Genomic DNA, 15,463 nt, shown 5'->3' with positions numbered 1-15,463 from the left:
AGACATGGTATTATTTTAAGAATTTTGACAGCAAGTGATGAAAAATTAAGAGAGGACTTCTGACAAGGGGAAACTTTTGAAGAAGAAAAAACCCCGGTTGTGCATGAAATAGAACGGGAAAATTTGAGTTTCAATAACATTTATTCTTGAATAATTTGAAAATGTTTATAAACAGTGTCTGATACAAGTAATATATTGAAAAACAAGCTAAAAGGCTGATATTAATCTCTCTCTCAGTATGTTACAAGTGAGAGGAGAATGAAAATTGTAAGCATAATAAGCCATATACCAATTATTACAATAATACATGAAAAAAGAAAGAGATAGGAAAAAGCAAAAGCTTGAATTAAGTATCGAAAGAAAAATAACTCATGTATATGTTTAAGTGTCGATACAGATTAATTTAATATAAACTATAGACAATGTTGAAATAACAAATTGTAGAGGTATGCCATATAAAAGGTAATAAACACAGATTTTCTACTTATTACACCCCTGGTGCACATGAGTGTATTTTATATGCAATATAACAGCATTAGATATACCATTGGTACCGTATAAGTTTTACATAATGACCCCTGGGTCGAGGCCTCTGCTGGTGGACTGTTAGTCCCTGAGGGTCTCTACAGCCCAGTACTAAGTACTTCGTTGCTAGCTTGAAAATACGGATGTATATTTAATTGCTTCAATAAAATTTAGAAATTCGGCTTGAGCATCACTGAAGATACGTGATTTGTCGAAATGTGCATCTGGTGCATCAAAATTGGTACCCTATAAGTTTTACATCCACTGGTTCCTCTTCAGAATATAAGTTATACTGAGGCCCAGGGAAAGTGATCATACATTTCTCACAGACATTCAACATGACCTATCCATTCCTCATTATTTTTGCTCTTGATCTGTACATTTAGATTTTTAGAAAACTAGCTGCGAAAATGACAACACATAAAGGCGATTTTGGAAAAACGAAAAAAAAAGAGGAAATGGAGTATAAAGTTTTATTAATATGAGCTCAAATTGTTAATAAATCTCTTAGTTATATGTATTAACCTAGTTTAATTAACTTGAGTCAATTAGGTGATCTAGATAGATTGAAAAAGATACCTATCCCCCATTGTTCAGGATATTGAAACAGCATTATAACTTCTTAGAAACCATAGAACAAATCAAATTTCGCTTCAGTCATCATTTACAGAATATGTCATCGATGAATATTGTGAAGAGTATAAAGTTTGTGGATGAAAAAATAAATTAATAATAGAACAGAATAAGCAAGTTTCTAGACATCAAATAGAAAAAATTATATACCCATAAGAACAAAAAGTTGATAATGATTTTAATTAAAATCAGGATTTGAGAGTGATACAGATGGAATGACCGGTAATCTCATACCTGGGCACATCGTAATTCCCAGTAGACTCGAGCAGATTAGCTGTAAATGGCTAGGCAGGAATTGCTTTTCTTACCAAATAAAGAAGTTTACAATTATCATACAGAAAATCAAACCCCATGTAGGCGTGTTAGATGACAAGTATAATTCTATTATCAACATGCATAAAAAGACAATTTTCAAAATAAGTCATCAACAGATTTTTCATTATCACAAAAATTACTGTCAAATCATGGTCCATGGGAATATATGTGAACAAATCTCTATAGAACAACAGGACCATGATTAGTCAAATTAGTATGCAAGCATCTTCAGGTAGTGCAGATTAAGCTTGTTCAAATCATGGCCCTGGGGGTAGGGTGGTTGTCAATATGGGATTAAAGTTAAACATAAGAATTATATACAGGAAAATTTTTTTTAAAAGTTGTCAGGAACAGCAGGGCCATGATTGATTATATCAATATCTAAGCATCATCAGGTAGAGTAGATTCAAGTTTTTTTTTCCAAATTGATACCCATTGGGTAGGTTGGGGCTACAATAAAGGTTTTAAAATTTACATGGGAATACAATGGGGAAAATTGAAAATCTCTCAAGTACATATACAACAGGACCATAGTTAGTATGCAAACATCCTCAGTGCAGATTCAAAGTTCATTTGAGACCTCGGGAATAGATACAAAAAGAAAACCTTTACAATCTTCCTATTAAGAACCACTGATCTTGATAAGTCACATTGATATTCCAATGCAGTGCAGATTCATATTTGATCCAATCATGGACCCTGAGGGGTTAGGGTTGGGCTGAAATAAGGATTTAAAGTTTTACATGAGAATATGTTGTATATATTTTAGAAAAAATCTTTCCAAGAATAGCAGTAACACAAACTCATTATTATGCAAACATTTTCTTAAGTTGTGTGGATTCAATTTTTTCCCCTTCTGATTATGGATCCTAAGGCTAGGGAGGAAGTAGAATTGGTGATCAAATCTTAGATAATATATGGATATATCAGATGAAATTCTTTTAAAAATCTTTATCTTCTCCAGGACAGCAGGGTCATGCATGTAAAATATGTGCATGGATTATAAAGCATGACATGTTTTCTCACCATCATTTATTGAGTTTAATTAATTGGGTCATGACCCCCATGGGGCTAGATTATAGGATCATGATACAGACCTGTATAGGACTTGGGTTTCAATGCAATTTGTTGTCGTCAGTCATTGTGCGACGTGTGTCGTGTGTTAACAATTGAACATTTTAACTTCTTGATAAATGAAAGGTGAAGATAACGAACAGTGATCAATCTCATAACTCCTTTAAGCAATGCAAAATAGATAGTTGGGCAAACACGGACCCCTGGATACACCAGAGGTGGGATAAGGTGCCAAGGAGGAGTAAGCATCCCCTGTCATCATGTTTTACCTTTGATACCTTTCTGTTTCATTTCTTGAACATTATCATATGCATGGCGAAGATAACGAACAGTGATCAATCTCATAACTCCTATAAACAATACAAAATAGATAGTTGGGCAAACACGGACCCTTGGACACACCAGAGGTGGGATCAGGTGCCTAGGAGGAGTAAGCATCCCCTGTTGACCAGTCACACCCGCCGTGAGCCCTATATCCTGATCAGGTAAACGGAGTTATCCGCAGTCAAAATCAGTGTGCCAAGAACGGCTTAACAATCGGTATGAAACACGTCAGACAGCATTTGACCCAATGCGAGGTTGTACTGACGAAGTAGATCGTTATAACGACCATAGAATTTGCGAAATGCTGACTTCAATCGAGACTGTTGAAATCCCTGTACCATCAACTTGTTTGTCAGTAGCTTACCTCGATTTAAAAACTGACTATACGCAGAACAAGCTCTTGCATATCGAATCAGTTGAGATATATAAACACCATATGCAGGGGATAATGGAATATTGCTACATAAATATGGGAAGTTGACGATGAAGAAGCTGAAATCATCCCGTTTGTCATACACTTGAGTTGTCAGTTTGCCATTAATGTCTACTTTCAATAAAATATCTAAGTATGAAGCAGAAGTGAACGACTCTGTGGTGTCCTTTATTTCGAGCTCACAGGGATATATCAAATCGACATATGAATGAAAGCTATCATTGTTAATAGACAAAACGTCATCGATATACAAAATCGCCCTAGGGTCAGAATCCCTACACTGGGGATCATGAAATTTACAATTTTGGTAGAGGCTATCCTGGTCTTTATCACTATGCATTTAGTTTTTTCTTGCACATGTGCAGATTTTTGAAAATTTGTCAATATTGGGCAGTTTATGCCCTGCCCTTAAGGCCCCAGGGGTGTTGGAGTCCTGACATTTACAATGTATGTTCCCCTTGTTCCAAAGATGCTACATGCTAAATTTGAAAATAACTGGAATGATAGTTATCAAGAAGTTAGAAATATCTATTGTTCACACATTTACAGACCCTGAACGGTGAACGGTTTGCAAGAAACGTTGAACGGTCTGCACGGAACGGTGAACGGTCTGCACGAAACGGTAGGCGTGGCCTGCACGCTTTGATTTTTTGTTTTCGGTATTATTTGCTTCAAATAAATTCAATAGAATTGCAGTATTCTAGATATTTAAAAAGTGTTGAGAAAGAAATGATAATGATTCATTTTAAAATGATTGTTTATGTACGATGCAGTAAATTTCATTTTTGCTTATTAGATCAATACATTATGAACACGTTGGAATGAAAACAAATGAATTCTTTTTTAATTTTGGAAATAAAAGAAAAATACGCCAAAATTATATCGTCACGGAATATTGATTAATCAGATTTTATTGATTCATTGCTCTATTAAATTCATTGAAACTGAATATGAAATGGTCGCGTCTGTTTCGCTATTTTTGTACATTCATTCTGAGTGTCATTAAAATACATTTGCAATTTGTATATTCCAGGCCTCTTTCCAAAGACAGATGTTGAATAAACCTATACATTTTATATACATGTGTACGTGAATGAAAACAGATAGAATGATTTAAAGAAATTTCTCGTCAGGAAAGATTAAAATATTTGGGGGGGGGGGGGGGGGAGAGGGTTGTGAACGGTCTGCATGAAACGCTAGGCATGACCTGCACGCTTTGATTGTTTTCGGCATTATTTGTTTCATCCTGAGGTTAGTTTAAACAAGGAATAGTTTAATGACTTACGAGCACGTTGGAATAAACACATACGTGTATGACAACAGATAAAAATGATTTTAAAAATTCTCGTAAGATTGGAACATATTCTCGGGTGGAAGGGGGGTGCATCTAGACATAGAATTAGCCAATTGATAAGAACCTGTCATCTTGGATAAGAAGGAAAAATACAAAACAAAAAGGAAACAATCACAATATAATTGAAATAGATTGAGAAATAAATCATATACAAATGTAAATGAATAAATAAAACAAATAATGACAAACTACAGTAATGATCAACAGATATGCGAGAGGATCTAACATCCAATTTTAATTAGATTGTTGCATTTGCCTCGATTTTAAACCTATAGAAAACTGCATTCATTTTCGAGAGACAAAAGATATAAACACCTCTTTTGTCATATTTCAATTGCCCCCGTCGATTTTCCTACCTTCTGTACGAATGTTAATTTCAAATACACGGATTAGCTGATCTCTATTGTGGTAAAAAAGGACCTTAAATTTGCGTAAAATATACAAGTTATACAGGTCGGTCTTCGCATTATGCAGACAGTTCCGATAAACGATTTTGATGAAAATATTTTTATTTAAAAGGAGAAACTTGATCATACAAATGTAACAAGAGAAATAAATTATTCCTATATACAAATAAAAATAAAAACATAACGAGGGCAGAGATATACATGTCTCTACACTTGCTAGAAACTACCAAGGGTGAGAAAATGGTATCGGATTTTGCTCTGCCTGGTGGTTTTATAATAAACTGTTTTCTTTCGATTATTTGCAGATTTTCACTGTTGAAAGCCCGTCTTAGAGACATTTTGAAATAATTGGTCAAATTCCCAACAATGTTTACCTGCATCCCATGCCGAAACGACTTGCACGGTCTGTATGTTTCTAAGGGCGTGGTTTGAACGATATGCACGTTTCTATGGGCGTGGTTTGAATGATCTGCACGTTTCTATGGGCGTGGCTTGATCCTGCACGGAATGATTCTTGCACGAAACAATTTGTATGGAACGGTGAACAGTCTGCAGGGAACGGTGAACGGTCTGCACGGAACGGTGAACGGTTTGCACGGAACGGTGAACGGTTTGCACGAAACGCTGAACGGTCTGCACGAAGCGCTGAACGGTTTGCACGGAACGAAACGAAACGTTTTGGAGATATAGTAGCACGCTTCAGGGTCTGTAATAATTGACCGTTTTGTCCCCACCCTGATCCCAAACCCCTCCCCTGGGATCATCAAATTTACAAATTTGGTAAAGAACTACCTGCTTTTTCTAAATATATATTTAGATTCAATTTAGTATCAATAGAACTAAAGAAGATGTTATTTATGTGCTTTACACATAAACACTATATACCAAGTTTGGTCCCACGCTGTGGTCAGAACCCCTACCCCTGTAATCTAATGCAATTTAATTAATACGTAATTTTGGTAGAGGCCTTCTTGGTCTACATAACTATGGATTTAGTTTTTCTTACACATGTGCAGTTTTTGAGAGGAATATTTTTGAAAATTGGTCAATTTTGGGCATTTTTCGCCCTGCCCCTAGGGTCCCAGGGGTGCTGGAGTCCTGACATTTACAATTTATGTCCCCCGTGTCCCAAAAATGTTCGTTATCTTCACCTTTCGTAAAGCAATTATATAATAAATTATATCTGTAGATATGTATGTACAATTGATTAATATATACATGTATGTACAATTGATTAATATATACATATATGTACGTACAGTATACACTGATCAATGTGAAGACAACTTAATTATTCGCGGTAACATTAGTACAGTACGATACATGTACACACGGGGTCGCTGTGTTTCATGAAATGATTCCTTACAGAATGTCACTATGAGCATAAATCAAACCTTGCATGTACTGTAGTCGAGAGCAACAGTGGAAATATACCACCCCAGGAAAACCATCATCTGTCTCAGATGCAACTAGTTGACGGGGTTTTGATTTTTGCAATTTCCAGTGTCATTGGCAACTACTATGTTTGTATAATGTGTAGTATACATGCAATACTATAAATAGATATACATACTTTCATGTTACATCGAAAACACTATCCTGTAAATACATTTGTACATTCAAAAATACATTTGGTGCTGTAATTGAAACTATTTGAGACGTGATCGACATTACGGTCATCCACCAGGGTGCCGACATTGTGAGAGATGGAATTGCTTGTTATAGTCACAAGATTTACACTCGGCTCTGTCACTCTGACCATATGTACTTTTCACCAGCGTTAGAAAGCTCCAAATGCGACAAAATGGGCAAAACAAGTCAAAATAGCAGCTTTTCTGTTGCTTATGGTTGTGATTCAAGTGGGTGACAGAAAATTGACTCAGAATCGATGTTTGTCTATAAAAATTGTTGTATATTAGGATTACTATTTTCGTTTTGATTTTTCTTGATTGTTCTTAATTTAATTTTGAAAAGATGTTCAGTATTACAAGAGATCAGAAAGCATGTTGAAATTCAAGATTATTGTGTAGAATAGTATAATCAAGAAATAGTCTTTTATTTCATAGTAGCTGAACACATCATCTTCTGTGGTCCAATTTGTGGCTAAAAAGTCATTCATCAACTCCAGCCCCTGAAGCATGCTGTAACACCCCCAACGTGTTCCATTTTGTTCTATATGCAAACCATTGTTCTTTGCAAACTGTTCAACATTCTGTGCAAACTGTTCACCATTCTGGGCAAATCCTTCACCATATCAAACAATTCCTTCAGTGTTCATCTTCTCAGTGAAGCGGATCGTAAACCCTTGGCTAGCGAAGATTGATTGATTGATTAATTGATTATATCTTGTTTAGCGTCTTTTTCGAGAATTTTTCACTATGGAGACGTCACCAAGACATGTGAACGGCGTCAAATTTAGGCCTTAATTGCTCATCGCTTACAACCATTGAGCAGTGAGGGTTCTTTAGCGTGTCATACCTACTGTGACACGGACCATACCTTTTTACGTTCATCTCCGAGGACCCGTGACATTCACACCTAATGCTGAGCGTTTGGCGGTGGAACTGTCACTACCTGTTTTAACGACTTAGGTCTGTCGGGGCTGGGATTTAAACCCTGTTCTTACACATGCGAAGCGAACGCTCAAACTTCTAGACCACCGCTGCAAAGATGTTCAGTGTTCTATGCAGTTTGCGGCGGTGGCTAGTTCAAGTTCTATGCAAAATGTTTGTACTAGAATCATTCTGGATCAGATCAAGGCATGTCCATAGAAGCATGCAGTCTATTTAAGCCACGCCCCTAGAAACTTATTGACCATGCAGGTCATTCAAGCCACACCTCTAGAAACTTGCTGTTCATACAGGTCATTCAAGCCACACCCCTAAAACTTACTGACCATGCAGGTCATTCAAGCTACACCCCTAGAAACTTATTGACCATGCATGTAATTCAAGTCACACCCCTAGAGACTTACTAACCATGCAGGTTATTCCGCTAAGGGATCTGGGAAAGGTGGACATTTTATGGGAATTCCGGCAATTATTTTAAAATGATGTATTATTAATGATTAAAAAGAAGTAATATACCTTATGTCAGACATGAATGATCATTTCAAAATGGATAATTTCTTTCTTGACCTTTTTAGCTCACCTGAGCCTAAGGCTCAAGAAAGCTTTCTGATCAAAATTTGTCCGTTGTCTGTCGGCGTCGTCTTTGTAAACTTTTCACATTTTGATTTTCTTCTCCAGAACCACTGGGTTAATTTCAACTAAAATTGGCACAAAGCATCCTTGGGTAAAGGGTTTTCAAGTTTGTTCAAATGAAAGGCCATGCCCCCTTCAAAGGGGAGATAATCACAAAAATCCAAAATTAGGGTAGGGTCATCTAAAAATCTTCTTCTTAAGAACCACTTAGGAGCTGATATTTACATGAAAGCTTCCTGACATAGTGCAGATTCAGGTTTGTTCAAATCATGGCCCCCAGGGGTAGGATGAGGCCACAATAGGGGATCAAAGTTTTATATAGAAATATATAGGGAAAATCTTCCTCTCAAGAACCACTGAGCCAGAAGAGCTAGGATTTACATGAATGCTTCCTGACAAAGTGCAGATTCAGGTTTGAAGAAATCATAGCCTCCGGAGTACATGTAGGTTGGGCCACAATAGGATATCAAAGTTTTACATAGAAATAAATAGAGAAAATGTTTAAAAGTCTTCTTCTCAAGAACTGATGGACCAGAAGAGCTTACATTGACATGGAAGGTTCCTAACATAGTGCAGATTCAAGTTTGTTCAAATCATGGCCCCCGGTGGTAGGTTGGGGCCACAATAGGGGATCAAAGTTTTGCATACAGATATATAGGGGAAATTTTGCAAAATCTTCTTCTCAGGAACCATTGGGTCAAAGAAGTTGACATTTACATGAAAGCTTTCTGACATAGTACAGATTCAAGTTTGTAAAAATCATGGCCTCCAGGGGTATGTTGGGGCCACAATAGGGACTAAGGCTTTACATGTAAAACTTATACGGTACCGATTTTGATGCACCAGATGCGCATTTCGACAAATAATGTTTCTTCAGTGATGCTAAACCGAAATGTTTGAAATCCGAAATAAATATATAAGGCAATTCTTCAGATATGGGCCAAGGTGACTCGGGTGAGCAATGTGGCCCATATGCCTCTTGTTTTATATAAAAAGGATTTATCATTTTGATATTAAAATTGTTACGAATCTAAACCACCTCTAGAAAGAACCAAATAATATGCCCCCCCCCCCCCTCAAGCCATGTCTACTGTTTTGTGCAGACATCAACTGTTCACAAAGCGGGCAGCGTTTTGTGCCGTGTGTTCCATGCACACTGTTCATTGTTCCATGTACATTGTTCAGTGTGCCATGGAAGAATCGTTTCATACCATATTCCCTGCAATTATTGTAATAAAACACTTCAGGGTTTGTTTCAATGTACTGCAATAGTGTGAAGTAATGAAACACAAAATCTTAATTCAAAATGGCTTAAAAACTAATATGCTATTCTAAAAATGTATTGGTAGCTGTGGCATGACCTCATTGACTTTGATTCCATGAAAATGTTCTCATTCATTACTTAATATCTCCATAGTTACTTGCTATTGACACATTGTTTGCAGGTGAAAAGATCCTATAAAGTATTGCTCTTCTAATCTTCTGATTGACTCGCTGTTCTTTGAACTTTCCGAGTTCCATTATTGAGTCCTACATTTTTTATCACTGTAAAACACTTTTATTGGATCACTAGAAATGGTGGACATATTTAATTTTTATTCATCTGATAACCTGTAGCATATCAGATTTATCTTTTAGTAATATTTAAGGGTGGAAACTTTGGAGTGCAGTTGTAGATGACGTACTCATATTGTGGTTTAAAGATATCTCTGTCTCTGCTTCGTCTTCATGTCATATTTTGCATACTTTGAAGCATACATATTGATACAGTATTGGATCCAAAGTTGGAGATAGTATGGAAATTGGGGATTATATGGGAGATTGAAGATTTGGGTTATATTGACTGGAGATTTGGGGTTATATTGACCGGAGATTGAGGGTTATATTGATTGGAGATTGAGGGTTATATTGACTGGAGATTCCGGTTATATTGATTGGAGATCCGGGTTATATTGACTGAAGATGGGGGTCATATTGACTGGAGATTGGGGGTTAGGTTGACGGTTAGATTGACTGGAGATTGGGGGTTATATTGATTGGAGATTGGGAGTTAGATTGACTGGAGATTGGGGCTTAGATTGAATGGGGATTGGGGGTTAGATTGACTGGAGATTGGGGGTTAGATTGACTGGAGATTGGGGGTTAGATTGACTGGAGATTAACTGCATGGCTATCTTTTTATCAAGAATTTATAGACATTTGAAGCAATTTAGCAGCCATTTTCAACCTGAACTTTTCACTGTTTGCATTGAAAGCACAGACAGTTTTATTTCGTTAAAGATTTATTTCTATGGCTAAGTTAAGGGGCCATATTATAGCGATTATTGTCTGTTTCGTCTATCAGACTAATATGGTATAAAAACTAAATGCATATTTAGGTTATTAAGCAGGAAAAGATGACCAAAATTGTGAAGTTTGCAACCCCAGGTTTTGACTTTAGAACAGGTTCAAATTATTCATATCGTGTTAATTATGTCACATTTATTATGTAAAGTCTTTCATCTGAATAGGCACCTTTTGGGGAGAATAATTTAAGTTTTAAGAATAGTCATTTTATTATATACTGTTCCTGAATATTAAAATTTAGCTTAGATATAGGCAGAATATATTTGTTCTAGGTTTCATAGCCCTTGAGCTAGTGATACTTTTAACTAATACTCTGGTGACTGATAAGGCAATGTGGACCTCTTGTTTGTGTATGAAATTTTTTATGTTAGATTTTAGGGTACATATGTTCCAATGCACATTATAGGAAGATAATTATGATAAGGCACTATGTCAAATGTGAGCTCTTTGGTTACCTTAAAAATTGTTTAGTCCCGTGTGGATCCAGGTTAGATCTAGAATAAGTCCTTAATATCCCTTGCTTGTCGTACATGTAAGAGGCGATTAAATAGGGCGGACGGTCCTTCAGATGAAACCGCAAAAACCGAGGTCCCATGTCACAGCAGGTGTGATACGATAAAGATCACTCTCTGCTTAAAGGCCGTAAGTATAGAGCATAGGCTTAAAATTTGCAGCGCTTCACCGGCATTGGTGACGTTTCCATACAAGTGAAATATTTTTAAGTGGGACATTAAACAATATACAATGAAAGTTTATTAAATGAAAAGTAAATTGATTGACACAGTTTTGTGAATTTAGATTTATATCGATGTCAAACTTTCTCCATTTCGGACCGCCGCGGTGGCCGAGAGGTTAGAGCGTTCGCCCCGCATGCGGAAGGCCAGGGTTCGAATCCCGGCCCCGACAGACCCAAGTCGTTAAAACAGATAGTGACAGTTCCATCGCCAAACGCTCGACATCAGATGTGAATGTCACGGGTCCTCGGAGATGACCTTATAAACGCATGACCCGTGACACAGAAGGTGTGGCACGCTAAAGAATTCTCACTCCTCAATGGCCGTAAGCGCCGAGCATAGGCCTAAATTTGAATCCCTTCACCGGTATTGGTGACGTCTCCATGAGTGAAAAATTCTCGAGCGAGACGTTAAGCAAGATACAATCAATCAATCAATCTCCATTTCGGAGTCTTGAATTCCCCAAAAATGTGACTATGTTTAAATATTAAATTACTGAATGTACTTTGATTAAAGATTCCAAAACATTTACTTGTCATGTGGACTGATGAACTGACTAGACATAGATAAAACAAATCTGCATAAATCTAACAACATATCTAATCCACATTCAGTAACTAATAACATATGAAATCTCCTTAATTAACACATTGAGTAACTAATAACATCTAAAATCTTCTTGATTAACACATTGAGTAACTAATAACATCTGAAATCTCCTTGATTAACACATTGAGTAACTAATAACATCTTAAATCTCCTTGATTAACACATTGAGTAACTAATAACATCTGAAATCTCTTCAATTAACACATTCAGTAACTAATAACATCTGGAATCTCCTTAATTACAGTTATTTTACTGATGATTCAAACAGTCATTCAGAAGTTAAAGGCTTATGAGCTACACTGTCATTATTGGAGTTCACGTATTCTCATTAGTGTAGCACTTTGTATTTGATGGAGCGGAAATTGTCTGAGTGATTGTTGGTAGGAGTATCGAGCAGCCTGGAGGTTCCCCGATATCTGTTGACAGATACCCAGGATCTGCCATGATATTTCTCTTAAGCGCACACTTACATACACCCCCTGATCATGGTGAACTAGGACCTGTAGATCATTAAGAGCTGTTTGTGCTCTCATTGTGTCAATATGTCTGTAACACAAAAACTCCAGCATGTGTAGCACAACTAAGGGTGGGATAAGAAATGTTGGGTGCTGGTTTTGTAAGGAAACACCCTGCTCTGTCATTAATTCATTGCTATAAATGATTTTGGTTTCTAATTTGATATTCCATGCTACAGCATGTCTTAACTTTGTAGACCAGGACTGTCCCCCTACAGCCTCGGTATACCTCTCTGTCTACTGTCCCATTATACATCACATATGGCTGTGCTAAGTTGACCTTTGTCATCTCTATCACAGACAAAGCTTCTGTGTATCTGAGTGTCTTGTAATAATACATTGCGACGTACAACCTGTCAGAAATACACCCAAACTTGGCTGTGATTTTCAACATGTGACAGGACCTTCTATCAGCAATATACATCAGCTTGTTTTCAGTGGTGCTGCAGTACATGTTTTGTAATGTAAAAGCAGCTTTGTGATGGATGGAGGCTGTAAGTACCTGTAACATGACAACTTGATACTGTGTCAGGGGTGAGACTGTCAACTGTTCTACTGTGTTTAAGTGTTTCATACTGAGGCAGAGGTCTGGTGAGAGTGGTGCATTAAGTTTATATATCTCTGTGAACATTTCTCTATCAAAATCAATCTCAGATAGCATAGTATGTTCATCCGTACAAATACTGAGTCTGGGATTTTCAAGCACATTTACAATATATGACCTGAGGGAGGGACTGTGTAGCAGTGATGCTAAACCTTTTTCATAAAACCCAAACAGTCGAACAAATAATCTGCTTTGTGCTTCTCCGTGAATATTACTGAGAAACATGTTGTTTTCTGGAATGAAAAAGTTGGGACAGACTCCCTCATACACCCATTTAAGGATGAGTTTAAAGCAGTACCAGAGACATTTCAAGAGATTCTGTGGACTCCAGTTAGGTACTGTGTTTTGTTGAATCATCCAGAAAACAGCTGTCTTCATGTGATAGGAACACAGTAATTTCTCATCATCACCTAATCCATTGTTAATGACTTCTTTTAAGAATAACTTCAGCAAACCGTAAGTTAAGAATTGACAGTGGTTCATTGAGTACACAAGTTTTTGTTCTGCCAGAGAAAATGAAATTCTCCATTCATTGCTTTCATGATTTCCTAATTTGTGTCCTATTGCTACAAAGTGACATCCACTTCTGACTATGTCCCTAACAACTTGTGGCTGGGGCTATGTGTGACATCTGTCTATCCATGAGGAGGCAGAAGGAAACCAAAAATCACAAGCAAAACAGGAAGCGGTATCATGTTCTACTAATCCTCCCAAGACGACACTGCCACATGGACCATGCAATGTAGAGTTGGGCACTACAAGCGAACATGTAATCTCTCTGTACTTAGAGCTAGATATATAAAATCCACCATTCATTGTGACTAATGCTGAGATACTTCTGCTCTCTGCTCTTGGTGTCAGTAATCGAAGTAAAGTAAATCCGGGTGGACTTTCAGAAGAGACAGAGAGAATCGGGAATTGTCTGTGTACATTGTAAAACTCGGTCTGAGATAAGTTCCAGATCACTGGATGGATGTTAAACCAATTCATAAAATCCACATCAAATCCCTTCATTCTGAACCCTTCTTTGTGACTTCCACTCCATATCCACTTATCACTTGTTATTACTTTATTCCTCATCATCTCGAAAATATCTATCATATCTCTCCGTAATGTGACCTGTTGTGAGGTCCCCACTATATGACATAGTCCCATAAACACGGACTCTGACATATGTTGTATACCTGTTTCACTGACAAAATAAACACAGTAGCTATAAAGTAAAACTTTTATGATGAGATAGAATTATAGTTTTCAATTTAGAATGAATTTCCATTAGATTCATAATTGATTTCATGTCATTTGTTACTTACATTTGCGGTGTAAAACTAGGAGAGTCCATTGATAGTTATGTGGGTATTTTCAAGAGTGGGAAATCCCACTTTATCTAGTTTAATTTAAGGCTACTTCCCTGTTTCAACTATTGTATATGACTTCCTTATATATATATATAGATAGATAGATAGATACATAGATAGATAGATAGATAGATAGATAGATATATAGAGGGAGGGAGAGAGAGAGAGAGAGAGAGAGAGAGAGAGAGAGAGAGAGAGAGAGAGAGAGAGAGAGAGAGAGAGAGAGAGAGAGGGATGGATGGATAGATAGATAGATAGATACAATCAGCTATTTATAATTATCTTGTTCTATTCTATATGGGATCATTTGCTCAGGTTTCACTAAGTTTGTAAATTTTATATATTTCCTATAATCAATAAACCTTTCAAGTTTCATTGATCAATTATGTTTATTGTAGAAAGGTTGAACTTGTCTACCCGTAATTTACTGCTTCAACTTTGCGTTGTCATAATATTTCATGAAAAATCCAAGTGAGTGAATCCGCTTGGTACAGGCTTCAATTGAAACAATATGATGTTGATTTTATTTTTTAAAATAATGATTTCTAAGTTTAAATAATGGCAAAAAATAGTTATTATAATGGTAGGATGTGGTAGGAAAAAATCTAATCAATTGAAATACTTAAAATGAGTCAATTTAATGGTAGCGTAGGATTAATCGTTCCAGGTTACTCCAATTAAGTTACTTTGTTCCAAGGTGTAGTAAAGAGCAGAACTGGTATACTAAACGTGTTCGAGGTTACATACTCGATACTAAACGTGTTCGAGGTTATAAACTCGATACTAAACGTGTTCGAGGTTACATACTCGATACTAAACGTGTTCGAGGTTATATACTCGATACTAAACGTGTTCGAGGTTATATACTCGATTACACAATTTGGAAGAATACAATTTACTACTTAATCACTGATAGGATGATAATATAGTTGTTTGTGTCTGTATCTGTATACGCTAATTGTCAAAGACGGAATGTATTATGGTATGGCTCCATCTGTCTGGACCTTGTAGGCAAAAATGAACCGTAAG

The 15,463-nt window shown here is 36.6% G+C and overlaps 1 pseudogene; it reads right to left on the bottom strand.

Annotated features, from left to right (window-relative positions):
• Nucleotides 1-11,723: 11,723 nt before the first annotated feature.
• On the bottom strand, nucleotides 11,724-14,262 carry LOC125674190 (uncharacterized; annotated as a pseudogene).
• Between the last annotated feature and the right edge of the window lie 1,201 nt (nucleotides 14,263-15,463).

Source organism: Ostrea edulis, chromosome 3, assembly GCF_947568905.1.
Source record: "Ostrea edulis chromosome 3, xbOstEdul1.1, whole genome shotgun sequence".
In the NCBI taxonomy this organism is placed as follows: domain Eukaryota; kingdom Metazoa; phylum Mollusca; class Bivalvia; order Ostreida; family Ostreidae; genus Ostrea; species Ostrea edulis.
This window is presented reverse-complemented; position numbering and strand designations above follow the sequence as displayed.